We start from the raw sequence: 20,379 nt of genomic DNA on the forward strand, positions 1-20,379 counted from the left end.
CATTCCCTTTATCCTGCTCTACTTTTTCTTTTTTCCGAAGCACTTTAAAAAACCAATTGCAGTCGAGTCGACTCCCACTCATGGTGACCCCATATGTGTCAGAGTAGAATCATACTGTGCTCTAGAGGGTTTTCTTTTTTTAATAATATTTTCTTGTGTTTTCAATGAAGGTTTACACAGCAGTTTAGGTCCCTATACAACGATTTCAACACAGGTTGTTCAGTGGCATTGGTTGCGTTCTCCACAATGCATGAACATTCTCATTATTTCCATTCTGGTTGTTCCATTTCCATTAATCTAGTTTCCCTGCCCCCTTACATTCTTATCTTTGTTTTAAAGTAATTGTTGACTGTTTGGTTTCATATTATTTTTTAAAGGAGTACGGTACTTACAGGTGATATTCATTATTTTTTGAGCCAATTTGTTATTCAGCTACGAGGTGGTCTCAGGGGTTAGTTGTGGTTCAATGTTTGAAGAGTTATCTCAGGGCAATAGTTTCGGGGAGTCCTCCAGTCTCAACCAGTCCAGTAGGTCTGTTTTGGTTTGTTTTTTAGGAATTTGAGGTTCCGTTCCACATTTTTCTCCCATTCTATCAGGGTCCAACTATTAGAATGGCTATTAGTGGTAGCTAGGCACCATCTAGTTCTTCTGGTCTCAGGGTAGAAGAGATTACGGTTCGTGTAGACTGTTAGTCCTGTAGACTAGTATCTTCTTTGAGTCTTTAGTTTCCTTCTTTTTCTCTTGCTCTGGATGAATAGAGACCACTAGTTGTGTTTTACATGGCCACTCACAAGCTTTTAAGACCCCAGACACTACTCACTAAACTAGGATGCAGAATACAACTTTATGAGCTATAATATGCCCATTTACCGAGTTGACCCACGAGACTATAGTCCTAATCCTTCAAACTCAGAAATCCAACCCTGCAAGGTGTTTGGTTATGTCTAAGAAGTATTTGTAACTGTGCCCCCATGGGCTTTATTGTATATATGAATATATGTGCATACAGTCACATAGATGTCTATAGGGTTTTCAATGGCTGATTTTTCAGAAATAGATCTCCAGGCATTTCTTCCCAGGCACCTCTGGGTGGACTTGAGCCTCTATCCTTTCGGTTAGCAGCCGAGTGCATTAACTGTTTGCATCCCCTAGGAACTCCTCCTGAAGCACTTACCTCCTTCTAAGTCATGTGTGACCTCCTCACTTACTGTATCCATTGCTCACTATTTGTCTCCCTCTAGCACATCATGGCTGGTCATGGCTGTGTCCCCTCTCCCCAGCCTAGAACGGGCCAGCACACAGGTGGTGCTCAATTGTGGCTGAATGAATGAATGTGAAGCTCACCTTTGTTCGACACCTTTAAACACCTCCCTAACTGCTTTCTGGTTTCATTTCATTGAGTTTCCTTTTTTGTCTTTTCTCTTCTTTCCACAATTTCCTTTCCTTTTATTCTTATTTTTAACAAAGGAGCAGTCTCCTTGATCCGGGGCTGGACAAGGGCAAAGCTGCAGCTCTCAGGGTCGTGGGAGTGCAGGCTTGGCCCTGAGAGTGAGCGCACCTTAAATTGTGCACCTTGGGCGCCTCACACTAGTCCCAGCTGGGGGCCTTTGGCAGACAGCAACATTAAGAGAATTTAATATCACCCCGTCCAAGTGTATTTATTTTTGCTGTTGCTTTCTACTTATGGAAATGGTTTCCTTTTGTGGTCATGGGATAAAGGTTCCTTTCAAAATAAATTAATTGCAGAAAAATAAAAAAAGGCAAGTTGATTTAAGAAGAAATCCGTGGTATACTGAGATGCCCAATGCGAGGGGGTGGAGAGGAATGAATAACTCCACGAGCCTCAGGTTGGCTCCAGGCTGCAGGAGGTGATGGGGGCCCGCAGGCCTGGTTCTGGGTTCAGGGGTGACTGTGCCCAGCAAACACGGTCTCCCGTGACACCACCGTGAGCTGGGGAGAGGGCCTCTCCAGGCAGACAGCCCTGCTTTCCCTGAGTAGTTCAGGAGGGACTTTTCTTTTTTTTCAAGTCCCGATACGTGCTGTGACATTGACCAGCCTTGCAAACAGTATGTTGAGTGAAAGAAGACAGACAGAAAAAGACAAATATTGTATGATCCCACTTACATGAAATGTTTGTTGCTGTTTTTAGCTGCCATCAAGTCAGTTCCAACTCATGGCGAACTTATGTATAACAAACAGAATGAAATGTTGCCCAATCCTGTGCCATCTTCACAATCATTGGTATTTGGAGTCCATTGTTGTGGCTACTGTGTTGGTCCATCTCATGGAGGGTTTCCCTGGTTTTTGCCGACCCTCTACTTTACCAAACATGATGTCGTTTTCTAGCAATCGGTTATGGCATGTCCAAAGCAAGCAAGCCAAAGTCTTTCCATCCTTGCTTCTAAGGAGTTTTCTGGTTTTATTTCTTCTAAGACTAATTTGTTCATTCTTCTGGCATGAGATATCTCCAACAGACTGACTCCTGGCACAGGCAGATTCCTAGGACAAATTGATCGTGGGTCGAGATTGCACGTAGATTAGGCCAAAGTCCCAAATCAGTCCTAGAGAGGCAGGCCTCCGGACAGGAGCTGCCCATTTAGTCTCATGTATCTACCTGAGCTAAGAAGCACACTCTTCACGAGTATCATTTTAGGTCCCATAGTCCAGTCTAATCTTTGTTTTGAAGAGTTGGCCTCGGGAATGGTTTAGTTCTGGGTTGACAGAGAGTCTGGGGGCCATGCTTTCTGGGGGTACCTCTAGTCTCAGTCAGACCATTAAGTCTGGTCTTTTTACTAGAATTTGAGTTCTGCACCCCACTTTTCTCCTGCTCCATCAGGGACTCTGTTGTGTTCCCTGTCAGAGCAGCCATTGGTGGTAGCTGGGCACCATCTAGTTCTTCTGGTCTCGGGCTGATGAAGTCTCTGGTTTATGTGGCCCTTTCTGTCTCTTGGGCTACTACTTTCCTTGTGTCTTTGGTGCTCTTCATTCTCCTTTACTCCAGGTGGGTTGGGACCAACTGATGCATCTTAGATGGCCGCTCGCTAGCTTTTAAGACCCCAGATGCCACTCACCAAAGTAGGATGCAGAACACTTTCTTAATAAACTTTGTTAAGTCAGTTGACCTAGATGTCCTCCACAGGGATTTTCCCCTGAGCATTTCCTGTCACTATCCCCATCCCGGGGGGCAAATGTGTCACTGTGGTTTTCTGTGGCCTTTGGCGTGAGCCTTGGTGCTGAGTGACAAAGTTTAGCAGCAATCCCCTCGTGGAAAAGCCACCACCATATCCATCTCTTGCCCCCAGCTTCTGCCTCGTAGAGGCACCAGCCCTGGGGACCCCACAGGCTGCCCTGAGTCCACTGGGCCAGATGGACCTGGCATTGGCTAGAAGGCTGGCACCATGTCCTGAACTTCCTTCCAAATAATCATTCGAATTCAGGGCTGAAGGTGCAGATGGGACCATCATGCAATTCCTGCGACCCCTCCGTAGCTGGGTGGTGGCTCTGCTATTAGGCGAACCCAGCCTAATTTTTTTTTTTTCAACATGGCAAAAACCATAACTCTTGATTCCCCTAACATCCCCCTCCTAACCTCTGGCCAAACCTGCGGTGTTAGTTATCTATTGCTGCATAACAAATTACCACAAACTTAGTGGCTTAAAATAGCAGCAAACATTTATTATCTCACAGTTTCTGTGGGTCAGGAATCAGGTGGGGCTTAGCAGGGTCCTCTGGCCTGGGGTGTCTCACAGGCTGCAACCCAGGTGTCGGCCAGGGCTGAGTCTCATCTGAAGACTCAATTGGGTATCCGACAAGAATCTAATAACAAAAATATATATAAAATTTTGACAACTTAACAACAAAAAGACAAATAACCTAATCATAAAATGGGAAAAGGACTTCAATAGACATTTCACCAAAGGGGACATTCAAATGGCCACCAAATACATGAAAAGATGCTCAGCATCATTAGCCATCAGAGAGCTGCAAATCAAAAATCAAAACCACAATGAGATACCATTTCACTCCCACTAGGATGGCTAAGACAAAAAAAAAAAATGAACAACAACAACAAAAAATACAGAAAATAACAAATGTTGGGGAGGATGTAGGGAATTTGGAACCCTTATCCATTGCTGGTGGGAATGCAAAATGGTACAGCCGTTGTGGAAAACAGTTTGGCAGTTCCTTAAAAAACCAAAAATAGAACTACCATATGACCCAGCTATTCCTCTTCTAGGTATATACCCAAAAGATTTGAAGGCAGAGACTCAAAAAGAAACTTGTACATCAGCGTTCACTGCACCACTGCTTATAATAGCCAAAAGGTGGAAACAATCTAAATGCCCATCAACAGATGAATGGGTAAACAAAATGTAGTACATACATACAATGGAATACTACTCGGCTAGTAGGAGAAAAGAAGTCTTGATCTGTGCTGCAGTCTGGATGGAGCTTGAAGACATTATGCTGAGTGAAATAAGCCAACCACAAAAGGACAAATATTGTATGACTTCACTTATATAAAAAGATCAGAAAAGGCAAATGTATAAAGACCAAAGTTTATTAGTGGTTATCAGGGGCAGGAGGGCAGAGGAGAAGGGTGGTCAATGGTGATGGAAAAATTGTATTGATTAAGGGTAGGGTTGCACAGCCGATTATTGTAATTGCTGTCAGTAAGTTGTACACCTGTAAAAAACTGAATTGGCAAAAACTGTGTGATGGACATAGTTACAAAAAAAAAGGTACATCATAAATCATAAAAAAAAAAAAAAGATTCAATTGGGGAAGGATTCACTTCCAAGTTTACTCACATGTTGTTGGCAGGATTCAGTTCCTTGCCACATGGGCCCCTCCATAGCGCAGCTGAGAACATGGCAGCCAGCTCTATCAGAGTGCACGAGAGAGACACTGGCAGCAAGACAAAAGTCATAATCCTTGGTAATCTAATCTCGGAAGTGACACCTATTACCTTTGTTGTATTCTATTGTTGGAAACAAGGCCTAGCCCACACTCAAGGGGAGGGCATTACACAGGGAATGGATACCAGGAGGCAGGTATCATGAGAACCATCTTGGAGTCTGATACACCTTCCTTCCTCCAATTTTCCCTTCTTATGTATGGCCATCAGCTTAGTTGTTCAGGCCCCCCACCTAAGAGCCTTCTTCGAGTCCTCTTCCTGTTCACATGACCCTCTAATCTGACTCCAGCTGGCCCCTCTAACCTTACCTCCTTCCCTTACACTGGGCTGCCCGTGTTGGCCTTCTGTTCTCGGAAGCTCAGTCCTACCTCAGAGCCTTTGCACCTGCCGTTCCCTCTGCCTGGAATTCTCTTCCCCCAGATATCCACATGGCTCCTCCTTCATCTCCTTCTGGCTTCAGCTTTAACATCAGCTCCTCAAAGATGCATTCCCTGTCCACCATTAAATTTATCCCTGTGCAGTAAAGGGCTAACTCAGCAGGCCTGTATTGTCCAAAACCCACACATTCCAGAGAATAGGCTGGCCCTTGACTGGCTCCTGGTAGATAACCTCTGAGCCCTTGGACTATTCTGCTTGATAAGAGTGTCTTTGTTTACCTGGCCATGCCAGATAGTCTATGCTAACAATGTGATTTATGGTGAGCACCTGTTTTTGTTCACCTGGGGCCCTGGGCCATGCTGTATCAGTTTGACCTCTGGAGACTGAGGGACTCAAATCAGGCATGTGGGTGCTCCATGCCTACGTAACTGACGCCTAATAAAAACCTCGGACTTCAGGGCATGGTTGAGTTTCCCTGGTTGGCAATACCTTGTGCTTGTTGTTACACATCATTGCTGGGACAATTTAGCGCTGTCCACAAGACTCCATAAGAGAGGACACCTGGAAGTTTGTGCCTGGTTTCCTCTGGACTCCGCCCTATGCACCTTTTTCCTTTGCTGATTTTAATCTGTATCCTTGCACTGTAATGAACCATAACCATGAGTATAACAGCTCTTCTGAGTTCTGTGAGTCCTTCTTGTGAATCATCTAAACTTAGGGTGGCCTTGGGACCCCTTACACAAGCCCCCATCCTCCCAGTCACCCCCTTTTGTGTTCTTCATTGCCCTGTCACTGAATGATATGTTATTGCTCATTTGTGATTTCCTGTCTCTCCCCTCTGGGTCAAGGGCTCTGAGAGCTGGGACCTGGTCTATCACATTCATGAGAGGCAGTAGATCGGGGCGGTCTTAGGTCAGGTCCCTGCTCTACCACTTTATGGTGGTGTGGCCTGGGAGAAACTATGTCTCTTCTGTGTTCCAGTCTTCCCATCTGTAAAATGGGAACACTCATTCCTCCTTCAGAGGGCTATTACGGGATCAGTAGGCTAGTTTACTAACACAGAGTAAGGTCTCTACAAGTATTGCTTTCTAAGTGTTGGTCACTCTGTCTCCCAGCGGCAGGAATAGGGTTTGTGGAGTCAGTGCTCGGTAAAAAGCAAGAGAATAAAGAAGACTCCTCTGGGACCTTGGTGTTGGGGAGGCAGGAGGGGACATAAGGTACCCAGATGGTGGGGAGGGGAGTACACAGGGGCCAGAGGACAGGAGGTACCAGTGGGGACCAGAGGTCCGCCCACAGCCTGGCCACACACAGGCCCTGCCAGGGCTGTTTGGGGCTCCCATACCCTGAAGGGAAGCAGGGCCTGCTGTGGACACCGGGGAGGAGCTCGTGGGAGTGGCAGGGAGGAAGAGCGCAAGGGAGGCCAAGTCCCATGGTCTGGGCCACCAGGAGGAAACACGTGGGAGGTCTGGGTCAGGATTGGCAGCTGGAGCTGTGGCTGAGGGAGGCGGCGGGCGGCTGGGCCCCAAAGCCTATGTTGGGCGGCAGTCGGTCTGGCTGGCCTGAGAGGATGGCTCCCTGCCTCTGGAAGCCCTGGACACGCTGCTGAGCTGTGCTGGACACAGTCCTGGCCCCCCCCAGGAATGTGCACCCCCCCCTCCCCAGACTCTAGATGCTTCCACATAAGGCCTCAGGATGCTTGTGTCATATGAGTTCAGGACAAAGGAATCAAAAGCACATGGACTAGATCCCCAGGGAGGAGAAGTTCTGGAAACAACTCAGAGAGAAGAAAACCAGGCCAAAGGGGGCAACGGGATGCAGGATTTGGGGGGCAGTGGGGGGGGGCATCTGCTTTGAGCAGCCTCTGCTCCTCCGAGTACCCACACCACCAGAGCTCCCAAATGGGGAACATGCCTTGGCTGGGGATCAGAGCCACTGTGGACCCAGGTGTGACCCGGGCTACTCACCCTATCCCTCTGAGCTTCCCTATTATCCCAGATGCTCAGATCAAAACTATAGAGTCAGCTGTCACTCTGTCTCTGTCTTTCTGTTTGTCTGTCTCTCTGTCTCTATCTGTCTCTATGTCTCTATCTCTCTGCTCTCCGTCACTGTCTCTATCTCTTTGTCTCTGTCTGTCCCTGTCTCTCTACCTCTTTGTCTCCATCTGTCTCTCTATGTCTGTTTCTGTCTTTCTAGCTCTCTGTCTGTCTGTCTCTGTCTCTGTCTCTGCCTCTGTATCTCTCTTCCATATCAGCAAATACTGAGGACTCTACTTCCAAAATCTGCCCAGAATCCACCCACTTCTCACCACTTTCAATGCTCCCACCTGGCCTAGCCCCAACATCGCTCACCTGGACTGGTACAGTCCACTCCTCCCTGGTCTCTCAGCTTCCGCCCCTGCTTTCCCCTCCCCTGACTCAGTTCCTTCACAGTGACCCTCACACCTGAGTCAGTCACAACCCTCCTCTGCTCAGAACCCTCCATGGCTCCCCACCGCACTTGGAGCAAAAGACAATGTCCTCCTCATGGTCCACAAGGCCCTGCGCATTTTGCCCCGTCACGTCTCTGCCCTCATCTCCCCCGACTCTCCCCTTGGCTCAGTCTGCTCCTGCCCCACGGGCCTCCTTAGTGCTCCTGGAAAGCTCCTACCTCAGGGCCTTTGCACGTGATGTTCCTGCTGTCTGGCTCTCCTCTTCCAGAGCTCCACACTCTTCCTCTTCACCTCCTTCAGGCCTTGACTCAAATGTCACTTCCTCAGCAAGGTTTCCCTGATCCCGTATTTAAAATTGCACTCCCCTTTCCCCTATTTTATTTTTCTTACCACTTTTTACCATCTTACACTCTACAGATTGTATTTCTTGATCTTGCTTCCTGTGAGACTGCCAGTCCCCAAGGGCAGAGGCTTTTGTCTGTTTTGTTCCCTGCTGTGTCCCCAGTGCCTAGAGCAGGGTCTGGCACCCTAAGTACTTGTAGATTCAGTCCATTGAATGGTGACCATTCCATCTGCTTTGCAGATTGTTGGGACTTTTGTTTTAAATAGTTTTACTAAGATGTAATTTACATAGCACAGAATTCACTCATTGTAAGTGTGCAGTTCGAGGATTTTCAGTAAATTTTCCGAGTTGTGCAGTCATGTCATCAGTATTTGAGAACATTTCCATCTTCCTGAAATGTTCCTTTGTTCCTCTTTGCAGTCCATCCCCTCCCACCTCAGCCCCAGGCAATTACTGCTCTGCTCTCTGCCTCTATTGCTTTGCCTTTTTTAGAAATTTCACATAAATGGAATCAGACAATTTGAAGTTTTTTTGTGTCTTGCTTCTTTCACTAAATAGCATGTTCTTGAGGTTCATCCACGTTGCTGTGTTTATCAATAGTTCATTCCATTATAGTGCTGAGTCCTATTCCATTGTATGGATGGACCACAATTGTTTCTCCTTTTACCTTTTGATGGACATTTGAGTTGTTTTCATGAACAAAGCTGCTATGAACATTCATGTACAAGTCTTTGTGTGGATATATGTTTTCAGTTCTGGATCACACGGTAAGTGCATGTTTAACTTTTTAAGAAACTGCCAAATTGTTTTCCTAAGTGGTTGTACCAGTTTACATCTCCACCAGGAGTGTATGAGAGTTCCAGTTCCTCCCCATACTCATCAACGCTTTGTACTATCAGTTTTTTTAATTTTAGTCCTTCTAATAGGGGTGAGGGAAACCCTAGCAGTGTAGTGGTTAAGAGCTATGGCTGCAAACCAAAAAGGTCAGCAGTTCAAATCTACCAGGTGCTCCTTGGAAACCCTGTGGGGCAGTTCTACTCTGTCCTATAGGGCGCCTATGAGTTGGAATCCACTCAACGGCAACGGGTTTGGTTTGGGTTTTAATAGGTGTGTGTAGCGGTATCTTGTTTTTTTTTTCTCTAAATTTTATTTAGTGTGTTGTTGTTGTTGAGAATATACACAGCAAAACATACACCAATTCAACACTTTCTACATGTACAATTTAGTGACATGGATTATATTCTTTGAGTTGTGCAACCATTCTCATCCTCCTTTTCTGAGTTATTCTGCCTTCATCAACATAAACTCATTGCCCCCTAAGGTTCCCATCTAATCTTTTGAGTTACTGTTATCAATTTGATCCCGTATAGATAGTTCTTAAAAGAGCATAATGCTTAAGGCGACCTTTTTTACTAGTTAAGCTAAAAACTACAGGTTGGTTTTAAGATGACTTCAGCGGGTATTTTTGGTTCAAGTTTTAAAAATTATCTCAGGGCAATAGTTTCAGGGGTTCATCCAGCCTCCGTGGCTCCAGGAAGTCTAGAGTCCATGAGAATTTAAATTCTGTTCTCCATTTTCCCCCTTTTGATCAGGATTATTCTATAGAATCTTTGATCAAAATGTTTAGTAATGGTAGCTGGGCACCATTCAGTTCTTCTTTTCTCATGGCAAAGGAGGCAACTAGCCACACATTCCATATCCTCCTCCTCTTCCTGACTCTCTTTCTTCCTCTGTTAATCCAAGTAAACAGAGAGCAATTGTTGTGTCTTGGATGGCCGCTTGTAAGCCTTTAAGACCCCAGGCACTTCTCAGCGAACTAGGAGATAGACAGAAACACTAAACATGTTACTAGGCCAATTAACTGGGATGTCCCATGAAACCATGACCTTATACTTCCAAACCAAGGAACCAAATCCCATGAGATGTTTGGTTGTACATAAGCAGCCTCAGCAACTACTTTTTTTTTTTTTGGTAAATATATCTATCACACAACTTTTGCCAATTCAACTTTTTACAAGTGTACAACTTATTGACATTAATTACAATAATCGACTGTGCACCCCTACCCTTAATCAATGCGATTTTTCCATCACCATTAACTCCCTCTTTCCCCCTTCCTCCCACCCCTGGTCACTATGCATTTGTCTTTCCTTGTCTTTTTATATAAGTGAGGTCATACAGTATATGTCCTTCTGTGACTGACTTATTTCACTCAGTATAATGTCTTCAAGTTCTATCCATAGTCATTCTAATAGGCAGGTGTAGTGGTATCTTGTGGTTTTAATTTGCATTTCTCTAATGACTAGTGATATCAAGCATCTTTTCTTGGATTTATTTGTCATCAATATATCCTCTTTGGTGAAGCATCTGTTCAAAACTTTAGCCCATTTTTAAATTGGGTTTTTGCTTTCTTAGTATTGAGTTTTGAGAGTTCTTTGCGTATTCTGGATACAAGTCCTTTATCAGATACATGATTGGCAAATATTTTCTCCAGTCTGTGGCTTGTCTTTTTAGTTTCCTAATGATGTCTTTTGAAGAGCAAAAGTTTTCAGTTTGATGGCGTTCAATTTATTAATGCTTTTTCTTATTTTTTCTTTTTTTTTTGTTCTACATTTTTCTCCAGCTCTGTCCGGGACCCTCTATTATGATCCCTGTCAGAGCAGTTGATGGTGGCAGCCAAGCACCATCTAATTGTGCTGGATTCAGTCTGGTGAAGGCTGTGGTAATTGTGGTCTGTTAGTCCTTTGGACTAATCTTTCCCTTGTGTCTTCGGTTTTCTTCACTCTCCCTTGCTCCAGATGGGGTGAGACCAGCAGAGTATCTTAGATGGCTGCTCACAAGCTTTTAAGGCCCCAGATGCTACCCACCATAATAATTTTTTTTCTTTTCTGGATCGTGTTTTTGGTGACATAGCTAAGAAATCTTTGCCTAACCCAAGGTCCAAAGATTTTCTCTCATGCTTTCTCCTAGAAATTTTATAGTTTTAAGCTTTACATTTAGGTCTATGATCTATTTTGAGTTAATTTTGCGTATGGTGTGAGGTCGGGTTTAAGGTCTTGTTTGTTTGTTTGGCTGGTTTTTTGCATGTGCACATCCTATTGTTGATAGGTAAATGTAAAGGGGGATTATTTTTGTTTCTAGTGCAGAGTGAGCACTTGGCTCCCGCTCCCCTGCTATAATTCTCCCTCCCGGGCCAGGGCAGAGCTGGAGGAGAGAAAAACCATAAGCGCCTGCCCAAACAGGATGTTGCCCAACCCTATGGGGCTGAGATCCAACCCTCAAGGGTCCTTATCGGCACTTCCATCATCAGCTCTGGCCAAGCCTGGCTTCACTGCTGTTACCCACCCTGACCCGTCCTTCAGCTTTGGGCTTCAGCAGGGAACTTGGCCGCAAAACAGAGCCAGGAGGCATCAAGGTCTAGCCGACCCCTGTATCCCTGTGCCCCCGACTCTGCAGTCTTTCCTAGTCCGTCCTCTCCGTGACCCTGCTCTCTGTCTGCGACCCCTCTCCCCATACTGGGTGGTACCTCCCTGAGCCCCCAGCGATGCCCGCTCCCACCTGTCTGGAGAGGGCAAAAGCAAACACTCCCCACAGCCCTGCCCACTCCCCACATCCTTGCCAACATTTGTTCTTTTCCTTCTTCTTTCTTTTTTTTTTTTTTTATATCATAGCCGTTCTAGTGGGTGTGAGGTGGTATCTCATTGTGGTTTTGATTTGTATCTTCCTAATGACTAATGCCACCACCTGTCTATCAGTTTGTCATACTATGGTGGCTTGCATGTTGCTATGATGCTGGAACTATGCCAAATACCAGCAGGGTCACCCTGGCTGGCTTGGGGTCCTTGCCTCCTGGGGAGGGAACCCTAGATGACCGGTCCCCCCCGCCCCTCGCCCCACCTGCTGTGGGAAAAGACAACAAACTGAACTGCAGGGAGACTGGGGAGGGGTCAGTGGCAGGCAGGCCTGTGGGGGCCGTGGGAGATGGAGAGACGAGACTGTGTCCAGTTTGGGGAGGACAAGCTCACCATGAGGTCGTTTACACATAAAACCTTTCTCTGTATGTATGATGGCCACTTTGCTGGTTTGACTATTCTGAGTCAGGTCATGTCCTTCCTCTGCTCAGAACCCTCTGTGACTCTCACCTCACTCAGGGATAAAAGCCAAAGTCCTCCTTGCTGCCCACAAGACCCCGTACAACCTGCCTGTCACCTCCCTGCCCTCATCTCCTCCACTTTCCTCCTCACTCACTCTGCTTCAGTCACACTGACATCCTCCCTGTTTCCCAAAAACACCAAGCGTGTTTAGCCTCAGGGCCTTTGCACGGGCTGTTCCCTCTGCCCACAACACCTTCCCCAGATATTCTCACCTTTTCATCTACTTTAAGTCTTTGTTCAGATGTCACCTCCTCAGTGAAGCCTTCCCTGACCACTCTCCTATTTAAAATCTTACCCCTTCTGCCAGCAACCCCCTTCCCCTCTCATTGCTTTATTTTTCTCTGTAGCAGATATCACCTTCTAATATCACTATAATTCACACAGTTCCATGAGGGCAGCATCTTTATCTTGTTCACTGCAGCATCCCCAGCAACTAGAACAGGGTCGGGCACAGAGCAGGTGCTCAGTAAACGTTTGTTGAATGAATTGTCACCTTCTCTTCCACACTTTGTCCACTTAGGTCTGGTGGGGCCGGCCCCACCCCCATCTCGTGTGACCCAGGTCAAGTGACCCAGGCCTGACAAGTGAGCACGTTTTGTCCTTTGTGGCCACAGTGATTGGCTTCTAAATGCATGTGACCCAAACTGTCCAACAAGAAGGAGCATGGGATTTTCACTAGAGGTTTTGGCAAAGAGGTTCTCTCATTTTTCTCTGGGGTTTCTGGGCTAATAAAATATAAGCCAGGGATGGCTGAGGTCATTTTATCCCTATGAGGAGTACCTGCCTGTGAGGGAAGTTCCCCAGAGGAAAGCCCCTGGATCCAGCTATGCCTGAAGCCAAATACCTTGAACTTTTCAGTTACATAAACCGATAATTTTTTTTCCTTAGCTAGTTTTTTTTTAATTGTGGTAAAAATGTATATGACAAAACATTTGCCAATCCAACAATTTTTACGGGTACATTTCAGTGACACTGATTAAGTTCATCATGTTGTCCAACCACTACACTATCTTTTTTCAAATCATTCTACCATCATTAACAGAAACTCCCTAAGCAATGACTCCCCCTTTCTCCCTTCCCTCCCACCCCTGGGAACCACTAATAAGCTATGGTCTCTAGATATCTGCCGATTTCATATAAATGGAATAATACAGTATTTGTCCTTTTGTGACTGACTGATTTCATTCAGCATAATGTTTTCAAGGTTCATTTATGTTGTAGTATATATCAGGACTTCATTTCTCTTTATGGCTGAGTAATATTCCATTGTATGGATCTACCCTATTTTGTTTATCCATTCATCCATTGATGGACATCTGGGTTGTTTCTATACTTTGACTATTGTGAATATGAACATTTCCTGTATAAGTTTTTGTTTGAACACCTGTTTTCAATTCTTTGGGGTATATACCTAGGATTGGGATTGCTGGGTCATATAGTAGTTCTATGTTTAACATCAAACTGTTTTCTAAAGCAGCTGTACCGTTTTGCATTCCCACCAGCAATGGATGAGGGTTCTAATTTCTCTACATCCTTGCCAACATTTGTTCTTTTCCTTCTTCTTCTTCTTTTTTTTTTTTTTTTTAATGTCATAGCTGTTCTAGTGGGGGTGAGGTGGTATCTCCTTGTGGTTTTGATTTGTATCTTCCTGTGGCTAATGCCACCACCCGTCTGTCAGTTTGTCATACTGTGGTGGCTTGCATGTTGCTATGATGCTGGTAGCTATGCCAAATACCAGCAGGGTCACCCATGGTGGGTAGGTTTCAACGGTGTTTTCAGAGTAAAAGGAAGAAAGCCCTGGTGATCTACGTCCAAAAATTAGCCAGTGAAAACCCTGTGGATCACAACAGAATACTGTCCAATACAGTGCTGGAAGGCACTCAAAGTACACTGTCTTAGTCATCTGTGCTCCTATAATAGAAATACCACAAGCGAACGGTTTTAATGAAAAGAAGTTTATATCCTCACAGTCAAAGTAGGCTGCAAGTCCAAATTCAGGGTGTCAGCTCCAGGGGAAGGCTTTCTCTCTCTGTTGGCCTTCTCATCAGTGTTCCCCCGGACCAGGAGGTTCTCAGTGCAGGGATCCCGGTCCAAAGGACGCGCTCTGCTCCCAGCACTGCTTTCTTGATAGTATGAGGTCCCCAATTCTCTGCTTGCTTCCCTCTCCTTTTATCTCTTACAAGAGATAAAAGGTGGTGCAGGCCACACTCCAAGGAAACTCCCTTTACATTGAATCAGGGATGTGACCTGAGTAAGGGTGGTGTTACAATTCCACTCTAATCCTCTTTAACATAAAATTACAATCACAAAATGGAAGACAACCACACAATTCTGGGAATCATGGCCTAGCCAAATTGTTACACACATTTTTTGGGGGACACAGTTCAATCCATGACATACACCACGGCCACAACATTGGACTTAAGGAAACCAATGATCGTGAAGATGGCACAGGACTGGGCAATGTTTTGTTTTGTTGTACGTGGGGTTGCCATGAGTCAGAGCTGACTGGATGGCAGCTCACAACAACAATGGCTAATAAAACTGAGCATTTTTTCATGCGCTTTTTGGCCCTTTGTTCTTTGGTGAAATGTCTATTTGAGTCTCTTCCTCATTTTTTGGGGGGCTGTTTGTCTTTTTGTTGTTGATTTGTAGGAATTCTTTACATATTCTGGATATTAAACCTTTATCAGATATATGGTTTCCCAGAATTTTCTCCCAATCTCTAGACTGTCTCTTCACTTTGTTAATAAAGTCCTATGATGAACAAAAGTATTTAATTTTTATCAGGCCCGTTTATCTGTTTTGTCTTCTGCTCATGCTTTTGGTGTCATATCGAAGAATCCATTGTTAAAAACTAAGTCCCAAAACATTACCCGTATGTTTTCTTCTAAGAGTTTTATGGTATTAGTTCTCACATTTAGGTCTTGATTTAGTTTTTATATACGGTGTGAGGTAGGGATCAAGCTTCATTATTTTGCATGTTGAAATCCAGTTGTCCAAGTACCATTTATTAAAGAGACTCTTCTTTCCCCATTGTGTGGATTAACACCCTTGTCAAAAATCAACTGACCATATACGTATGCGTTTACTTCTGGACTGTCAAGTCTATTCCTGGTTTGTTTGTTTGTTTTACTTACAACTGAAATAGTCCTGAGCAGTCAATTCTTCCTTCCTTCCTTTCTCCTCTCTCCCTCCCTCCCTCTCTCCCTTTTTTCCCTTTCCTCTCTCTTTCCTCCTCTTTCACTTCCTCCCTCCTATCCTCTTCTCACTCTCCTTTCTCCCTCCCTTCCTGACATCCTTCTATTTCTAATTTAATCTCACCACATTCTAGCCCTTCCAAAACAGCCAAGTCAAAGCTGTACTTTCACTTTCCCCCCAAACAACCCTCTTCCTATCTCTGCCTCCTCCTGGGCTCCTCACCTTGCGCTGACCCCTCCCTCATCCTGTGCCCTTGGGAGCGTGAATCCAGGCTCCCCAATAGGGGGCTGTGTGCCCTCTAGAGACTTTACCTCTCTGAGCATCAGTTTCCCCTTCTGTAAAAACGGGCACCATAACAGCCTTGAGCACCATTCCAGGTCACCCTCCTCTCTAACCTGTTAATTGACCAGTCACCTGAGCCTCCCTCTTGCCCACCCTGCCCCAGCTCTCCAGCTCACAGTCCTCAGGCTTGGCTCAGAGTCCCACAAGTCTACCCTGTGGCCTGCAAGACAGGATCCCAGTTTGCCCTGGCCGGGCACGGCCCTAGTCTGGCAGTAGGGCTACCTATATGCCTGCTGTCATCATCCCCATTTTACAGATGAGGACACTGAGCCCTGGGTCATCCAGGATACAAATAAGGAATTTCTCTGTGTGTGATAGGCTGGAGAATCCCCAGCAAAGGGGCGGTTTCTGGAGAGACAGAGTGCTTAGGGAGGGCTCCCTGGAGGAGGTAACAATGTAGGTGAGAGTTTCTCAGACACGGTACCATGGGATGGGGGTGGGGCCAAGCCAGGCAAGGAGACTGGCAAGGGCAAAGGGCCTGAGGTGGGAATTAGTGTGGTGTGTTTAGGGTCCAGTGATTGGGTCAGCAGGAGAGTAGCAAAATGAGGGCAGAGAGGTGGGCAGGCCACAGTACTCAAACTGCTAAAAGCCCAGGCAGAAGGAGCCTGGAGGAGCAAGGGCAGCCTGAAGAGCTGGATGGACTCCCACTGAGCCCCTGGGTGCTCACCGGGGCTTCGTCTCCACAAGGGCAGCCACGCCTGGGGTGCTGTGTTCCTTGCTCACTCCCCGGGGTCTGAGACCTCTTGGCTCTGCCCAATGAAGGAAGGAACCTCAGCAAACTGAGGCCCCAGAGACGCCCACAGGCCCCAAACCATCAACTCCAGCTTTTCCAGGCCCTGCCACCTCCCAAGTGGGACAGGATTTTAGGAGCCTAAGGCCCATTGAGGGGGTGACTTGGGGTCCTCGAGACCAGCTCTCAGCCACCTTTTCCAGGAAGCCTTTCCGGTTTGCTCCAGCGGGAGAACTCTCTTCTCTGAATTTGGTCCTTGCCTGTCTCAGACTTGGAAGGTGGGTTCTCTGCGGGCAGACTGGCAGTCTCAGGTTGTCCCCACCCCTCCAGCCCACCCTCCCCTCCTTCCATGCAGGGAAACTGGGAAGAGGGAAAGTGAGTGGTGGGGGGCGCTTTGGGGAGAAGAAATATTTTGGTTCTCACAAGGCGTGAGAATTGCCTGATTCACAACTGATTAGGGGTAATTAACCCTTCACAAGGCAGTAATTAAGTCTGTGTCTTTGAAACCATAATTAGAAGCTCCGGGAGACTCCACCCCCTCCCCAAGAGCCAGACAGCCTCCAAAGCTGAGGCCAAGCCATGGCACTGGGGGTGCCCCTCTGTGCCAGCTGGGACTGGGGACGGGCTTGTTCCCTTCCCGGGTCTGAACAAGACCACAGCCTCTCAGGCAATCCTTAGACAGTCGCTTTTGGGGTTGTCAGACCACACCTGGGGACTTTGCACTTGGGGACAGAGTCAAGGAGGCATGAAGGCAACGGCTGAGGGAAAGCTGTGTGGGGTCCAGGGTGTGGGTCTGGGGACAGCCCTTGAGGGTTCTTCTCTTCGGCTGAGTGGAGCTAAAGACCCCAGCCCCCAATGGCGGCAATGATGCCTGGGACAGAGGGAGGATGAGGGCCATCCAAGGAATACTCAGAGGGGCAAGGGACACCCTTGGTGAAGGGGCTCACCACAGCCTCCCAGGCTGACAGAGGTGAGGAGACCCTTGGGCCTCTACTGTCCCTTAGTGTCGAGGGGCTGAAGCCAGGCATGTGTCCCACTGGTTGTGTGGTTCTCCTGGGTCTCCCAGGGAGGTGGCAGAGGGGCGTGGAAGGGGCTTTGCTGGGCAGAGCTGACCCCCTGACCACAGGGTGCCCATGGGGTGCCTGGTGTGGGGCAGCTGACATGCAAGACATCTTAGGACATGCAGATCTGCACAGACCCCCTACTGTAGCCCTCCCAGTTGATCTAGCCCCCAGAGTCCCCCAAGGAGCCTCTGCGGCCACCTCCTGGTCCTGCCCCAGCTCGGTGTCTGTTACCATGTCCCGTTCTCCTCTGCACGTGCCAGTTGGCTGTGTTACTGGAGTCAGTAACCTCAGAGGCAAAGGGAGTAGGAGGGGGCACTGGGTCTTCTCCCTGTGTGCTGGGCAAGGGGGCTGTGGTGGGAGGGTGTCTGCATGGAGCTGGGCGGGATAAAGGCCTTTGGCTCACAGAGATCCATTCTTCTCCCCTCCGGGTCTTAGGAGATGATTTTCCAGGGGAGTTTCAGTTTACATTTGTCTCCAGAAGGGGCCAAGCCATTCTCCTATCCCACTTCTCCCTCATCTCAGCTCTGACCACCCTGGTCTCCATTCCTGTCCTCCAACAGTGCAAGCTCCTTTCTGCCCAGGGCCTTTGCACAAGCTTTGCTCACCACTTGGACCATCTCTCCCCAGTCCTGGTGTGGCTAGGGCCTTATCCTTGTCAGGCCTCAGAGCCTTCCCCACTCACCTTATCTAGAGCCAGTTCCCCTCCAGAATCTCTGATCGACACCCTTGGGTTCACTTCTCCTTCAGAATGCGGTTGTTGCCCGTTTTCCTTAACGCTCTCCCGTCAGGTAGACCAGTTAGACCGTGAGCCCCAGGAAGGCAGGGAGTTTCATCTGTTCTGTTCCTTCTGTGTCCTCAGAATCCAGAACGGAGCCCAGCAAACAGTAGGTGCTCAATAAATGTTTGTTGGATGAATAAATGGGCAGGGTTACTGTGAAAACAGTGATTGAAGAGCGAGCGGGACATGGAGGAGAATTTCATAGGTTGGCGAAGGGGGTGATTTCCAAAACTGCTTTGGGTGGGGAGGAAAGGGGGCGCGACCCATTTTCCCGGGAGTTGCATGCACCTCCCCCGGAGGCCGACAGGTGGCGCGCGCTCCCCGCCCTGCAGCGGCGGGAAGCAGAGGTAGAAAAACCAGGAGTGTGTGATTAAGGAGGCCACCTCCGGCTTAGCCCTCTCCCCTGTCTGTCTCCTGGGTGAGCCCCTGGCCCCAGATTTCGACTCCAAGCCCTGAGACCCTGCCTCTGGCCTCCACTCTTGGTTGGGAGACTTTTTGCTCAAATGGGGGTCTGAGAGGCATGGGAATGGTGGGCTGAGGGGTAGGGAGAGCCTCGGGCTTCTGCCCCTCCGTCCCACCCTTGCCGTTCCCCGCATCCCGCAGGGCTTGCTATGAGCACGTCCTACCTTAACCCTATACAGGCTAGAGCTGCTAGAACCCTGCCCTTTGTGGGCTCACGGTGAACATTTGTGGGATAGTGAAGGGACAATCCCCATTTTACAGATGGGGAAACTGAGGCTCAGGGAGGTGCTGTGGCTCACCCAAGTTCACAGAGCCAGAAACTGGTGAGGCTGAGGCTGGAGCCCCAGGCCTATTCAATTTCAGAGTCAGCCTGTTTTAAAAACATTTTAAAATGGATTTTTTAATTACTCAAAATGATACAGGAATCCCTTTGGGAAGCTAAAGTCTCCCCTGGCCCTCCCCATCTCAGCCCAGAGAATGAGGTGGGGTGCCCTTCCAGCCTGCTTTCTGTGCCTTTACACACAGAGCTACACATACCACGGGGTCTCTGGATTTCTTGCTGGGTCACTGGGTGTGAACGTCTCCTCTCTGGGCCTCAGTTTCTTCATCTTTAAAATGGGCTGGATGATGCTTAACTTACCTTCTGGCGTGGCTGTGAGGATTGAATACGTGAGTTATCCACCAGCTCCGGACCACAGGCAGTACCCAGTCCATATGGGACCCCTCTGGTGGAGGGAGGGAGCTGTCACATTCTCTGCTATTTCCCAGTACGTGGCCCTGGTGCCCAGGACCCGTCTGTGGTCTGATGCTGTCTGTAACCCCACTGCACGCTTAGGGGTCAGTGGGTGCATGCAGCCCGGGCCCTGTAGACCAGGGTTTCGCCACCTCAGCACTATTGACATTTAGGGCCAGATCATTCTTTGTGGTGCGGGGACTGTCTGTGCACTATAGGATGTTAAGCAGCATCCCTGGCCTCAACCCACCAGATGCCAGTAGCACCTCAAGTTGTGACACCTAGAAATGTCTCCAGACATTACCAATGTCCCCTGGGGGCAGAATCTTGCTCATTGGCAACTGCTGCTGCAGATGCTTCCAATATGTACACCCGTGGGCCAGTGTGTACACCCGTGGGTCAGTATGTACTCCCATGGGTCTGTGTACACCCGTGGGTCCATGTGTACACCCGTGGGTCAGTGTATACTCCTGTTCCTACCTGCTTCTCTGGTGGTGCTTGGTTTGGCTGACCCAGAAGCAGAATCTGACACATGGATTATTTGGGGGATGATCACAGGAAACCTAGGTGGCGGGAGAAGGGAGGTATTATAGGCTGATTCGTGTCCCCCAAAAAGTTGTGTTCAAGTACCTGTGGATGTGACCTTATTTACGATAGGGTTGATTCTAATCTTATATGACTGGTGTCCTTATAAAAAGATGAGAAGCAACACAGAGATAGATGCAGAGGGAAGATGGCAATGTGACAATAGGATTAATACAGCCACAAGCCCAGGAACATCTGGAGCCACCGGCAACTGAAAGAGGCAAGAAGAATCCTCTCCTAGAGCCTCCGGCGGGGGGGGGGGG

General features: G+C 47.7%; 1 pseudogene; it reads right to left on the minus strand.

The window, feature by feature from the left end:
• Window positions 1-6,766: 6,766 nt before the first annotated feature.
• LOC101361151 (ferritin heavy chain-like) overlaps window positions 6,767-20,379 on the minus strand; it is a 24,991-nt pseudogene continuing 11,378 nt past the window's right edge.

Source organism: Trichechus manatus, unplaced genomic scaffold, assembly GCF_000243295.1.
Source record: "Trichechus manatus latirostris isolate Lorelei unplaced genomic scaffold, TriManLat1.0 scaffold00258, whole genome shotgun sequence".
NCBI lineage: Eukaryota > Metazoa > Chordata > Mammalia > Sirenia > Trichechidae > Trichechus > Trichechus manatus.